Below are 5,088 nucleotides of genomic sequence, written 5' to 3'. Positions count from 1 at the left end.
CCTTGTCTTTTTTATTTGACTTTTTTCTCTCCACATACCCCTAAATATGGACATTCCCCAAAACTTAATTCTTTTGCTCTTCCTATGCACTTTTCTCCCTGGATAATCTCAGATACTTCTATAGTATTGCTTCTTTGCAAATTACTCTAGATTTACATTTGTAGCCCCAATGTCTCCTCTAAGTTTTTAAAATGGAATTTTCTAACTGACAACTACACATCTTACTCTGAATGTCTGACTGACAATTTGTTCTAGGCTGGGCTTTATTCAGACCAGTCTGTTGGTGGCTTAAGTTCAATACTGGAATAAAATAAAGCGTGGGAAGTTCATTCAAAAATTAACAAAAGGAAATTTACTTAGCCATAGCAGAAGAAGGATACTCAACAAGAATAGACACTGAGAACAGCTTGAGTTGATTTAGCTGAGTGAATCTCCCTTATTTGAATTGCCATTAGGAGTTGATAAGAGTCAGAGAGAACTACTGGAATTATTCCATAAACATTTATTACTCAAGTGACCAGAAGGGGATATCAAGAGGCTGAGCCTTTAATCCTCGGAGCCAACCCAGTCTTCAGGTTGGCCACACCTTTTAAAGAAAAACAAACTAATAAAAGACATTAGAAAAGCAATTAGGATATTGCTCCTGCCTCAAACCAAAATTCAATATTGTCCTAAATCAAGGTCATTATTTTCTCATAAAAAGTGCTCTTTCCCTAACATCCTTACTTTTATTAATGTCATCATCCTTCCACAATTCATCACACTTAGGAAACCTCCAAATCTTTTTTGATTCTTCCTTGTCCCCACCCCCCATCCTTAGCCTAACCAGAGAAATAATCCTCTGTATCAGTAATATCTCTGCAATGTATTTATTTTTGCACCAGCATCCAAATTCAAGTTTGTACTGCCTCTTGACCAGTACTACACAATTATTCTACTCCTATTCAAAATTTTTTTTGTGTTAACATACTCTTCATATTAACAACAAGAAATCTTCCTAATTTATAATGCTGTTCATGTAATAGTATTCCCTGCTTTAAATCAGTGGATTTAGCATGGCTCCTCAGCGACTACTGAATGAAGTTTGAATTACTTAACCCAGCTTGCAAGATTCTCCACAGTTTTATCCATCTCCCCATAGTTCAAGCTGGGTATGAGAACAAAAGCCACAAAGATTACAGACAGGTGCATAGCCAACCCCCCCAAAATTAAATTTAATAAATAGATTGATAAAATTAATGTATTGATTAAATTAACATAAAATTTTACACTTGTGTTTTAAAAAATTAAGATCATGTATATAAGATGCAGAAAGTTCAGCAGTACTTTAATGGAATGCAATATGATATGGTAATGAAAATGTAAATGAAATCTGAGACTGTATTAAGAAGAATATTGTGTTGTTCCTCAGAATAAATCCAAAAATCTTAATAGTTTTAGAAAGAAATTTATTAAGTCATTAGGTAGAGGGGATTGAGCCAGAATAGAGGTGCGGTTCTCTCTGAGGTTCTGAAAGGTTTACCTTATAAAGGAATTAGACAAGGGTGCTAGCACATGAATCACATGGACACATTTAAGCAAAGTTGCTGAGAAGACAACTTAAATGGAAGGTAGATTGAGATAGATATTAGTAACTGTAAACATTCAATAAAATTTGGATAAAGCCAAAATGCAAGTTTGGATGGACCCACTGCAAGACCTCAGGGTACAGCTCCAAATCAAGAATATCTTGAATGTGATCTAGGACCTGAGCAAACCCCAAATACCACATATTCATCTTCAACATTCTTAGAAAGTTACAAGGAGCAGGCAACATTCTGGATGCAAATCACATAGATTTGGATTTACACAGTATAATTATTTTCTCCAAACAATATAAAAAATCATCTTTTCCTACAGTGGTTTTCAGGCCTTTGCAGGTGATTTTTCTCTGTATCTATCTATCCCTGTTTGAGTAGTTCTAAGTGTGACATTTTAGATTAGATATTGATAAACTAGAGAGAATATGGAGAAGGATAATCAGGATTAATAAAGAACTGAAATCATTCTTTTTGATCATTGCTTGAAAGAACCAATGATGCAATATCTAGATAAGGGTTTCTTAAACTTATTCCACTCACAACCACTTTTCAACAGAGGAATTTTTATGTTGACCCAGGGCACATAGGTATGTGGAATAGCTATATAAATAAAATATTTGCTGATAATAAATCAAAATTTTGTGACCTCTACATTTAGTTAACATCTCTCCCCATGGTTTACAACCCACAGCTTAAGAAACTTTGGTTTAGAGAAGAGAAGACTCAGGAGGAACATGTTAGCTCTCCTCAAATGTTTCAAAGCTGAAATTTGAAAAGGGGATTTTCTACTCAGTGTTCAGGAATGAATATATAAGAAGCAATTTTAGGAATAATAAGAGAAAAAGCTTCCTAATAAATCAGCCAATACAAAACCTAAAAGATATATGTTACCATGTAGTGGAATATCATAGATTTGGAATTGGAAGAAATTTCAGGGCACATCTGGTTCAACTTCCTCATTTTACAGATAAAAGAAAAAAAAATTGAGTACCAGGGTGGCGAAGTGATGAGAACAGCTAGTTTAATAAGAATTACAAAATGCCTCACAAATATTATCTCATCTTATTCTCACAACCTGGTTGTTGCTATTATTAATGCCATTTTATAGATGAGGAAATAGAAGCAGGCAGAATTGTATATTCCAGCTGCTTTAGTTAAAAGGTAAGCTCTTCATATAAAGCGATTGTTTCACTCTTTGTTTGTGTATTCCCAGTATCTAGCATATTGTTGGCATTTAAATGCTTTATGATTCATTGACTATACACATACATGTTAAGGACCATACCTAGGTGAAGAGCAGGTCAGTTCTCCGAGAGCCTCCATGGCTGAGTTAGACCTCCAGCAGCCACTGGCAGGTGGCTCCCATATCATAATACTTACGTACAGGTAGTAAGCATCAGAGGGTAGATTTATATATTTATCTTCTTATTCTAGAATCAACACCTTTTCCTAACAAAGGTGAGGCACAACTTTTCAAGCATGCTGTACATAGTATTCCTATTAGATCTTGGTTTTCGTGAATACTCTTTAAGGTTTTTTCCAACTCAACTCCAATGACAAGAACCTGTCATTCTGATCCCACGTTCAGCTCAGAGCCCTCAGGCAGGGCAAGTTTGCTGGTGTCGCTATAAATGTAAGCTAATTCATAGTACTTTGAGAAGCAGGAGTGTACTAGATTTTGAGTCAGAAGAATTGGGTTGAAATGCTAGTTTTTTTTACATATTCTGCCTGTCTAATTTTCTCTGGCTTTCCATTTCTTCATCTGTTAAATGCTGCAAGAGGCTCTTTTTAGTACTTCTAAATATTTTACTGTGTGCTCTGCTACTGGCTATATTCCAGGTCATGCTTATTTATGATCTTCTTTCTTTGGGATAAGTAACTATTATTCAGAAAATATTTTGTGATTCTCATGTCTTTAAATATTTTCTCTTCCCCCATCTCCCACAAAGAAATTGTGACCAAACCCATTAAGTTCCCACATCAGCCTGGCAGTGGGCCTGATATTGGGCAAATGAGTTAATAGACAGAGATGAACATATCTTCATAATTCCAAAGAAAAATCAGTGAATGTTTTTTCTTCCATGTATCACCATTCTTTATGCTATATGAAACAGAAACTTTAAGGTCATCTTTAAAAATGAACTTTGAAAAATATAGAAATATACATTTGTCTAAGGAGTATAGACATACATACATAATCTACTCTTCATTTTCTAGACTGATAAAACTTGTTGTTTATGATCTGTGTGTACAGTTTTGGCTGAAAAATTTAAAATGCAATGTACCTATCTTCATTGTGTATATGAGCAAAGAGTCCCCTACTGTAAAATTAAACAGCCTATTAAATCTATGCCTACTTTGTACTTGTACCTCGTAACGACTCAATAACTGTGCTGCTATTAAAATAAAGGCTTTTTCAAATATAATGTTCATTTTTGTTTTAGAAAACCAAAAATAATTAAAAGCAGTCTGACATAGAGAAAAGAATTTGAGATCTAGTTTCCAATTTCAAATTTATTGCTTTGCTAGTTAAGTTATCTCAGACAGATCATTAAACATTTCTGGCTTCAGTTTCCTTATCTATAAAACAGAGATACTAACATTGGCATTGCTTCTAGCTTCAATTAATAAACAAAAATCCTCTAAATCTTGATCCTTTTTATATTAGCACTTTCTTGTTGCAGTTGTAGTTTATTGTAGTACAGTCATTTTAGTCTTGTCCAATTCTTCAGATCTCAGTTGAGGTTTTCTTGGCAAAGATATATGAATGGTTTACCATTGCCTTCTCTAATTCATTTTACAGATGAGAAAACTGAGGTAAACAGGGTTAAGTGACTTGCCCAGGGACACATAGTTAATAAATATCTGAAGACAGATTTGAATCAAAGATGAGTCTTCCTGACTCTAGTCCCAGTACTCGAGATCCATTGCACCATGCAGCTTTCTATCCAAGTATGATTAGAACTGCCATATTCTTTACCAGTTAATTTTATCACTTCTAATGACATTCCAGGCTGATTTGATTCATGTTTTGATGACTTTTCAAATTCCACATTCCTACTCTTTGCATCTTTTCAAGTGTTCAGCTTTTTAATCTATCATTTGATTATATATTTCTTTTACTAAAAATAACACTACAAGACTAAAGGAAGAACTTTGACAGTTTTACTGGCAAGACTTAAAATATAAGAATTCCTTCCAAATCAGTCTGAGCTGGTTCTTTTCTTCATAATCCTCAAGGTTTGATCAAAATAATTTCAGCAGATTTGGACATGTAGTTAGGAAAAACAAACAAACAAACTTAAAATGTTTCTCTTTCAAATTAAGCAATTAAAAGTACAAGTCCAGTAAGTTCTAACATAAATGGTGTATATATGCTAAAAAAAAAAATGTGTCATTGTTTTGCTGAGAGAATAATAACATAGAGAAAGGAGGAAGCAGAATGACATAATGGAAATAACTAGTAGTCCAAGAACCTGGTGGCTTAATAGTAGCTTGTCAGTTTACA

The sequence above is a fragment of the Sarcophilus harrisii genome, chromosome 3 (genome assembly GCF_902635505.1).
Source record: "Sarcophilus harrisii chromosome 3, mSarHar1.11, whole genome shotgun sequence".
NCBI classification, from domain to species: Eukaryota; Metazoa; Chordata; class Mammalia; order Dasyuromorphia; family Dasyuridae; genus Sarcophilus; species Sarcophilus harrisii.
Note: the sequence above shows the minus strand (reverse complement) of the source record.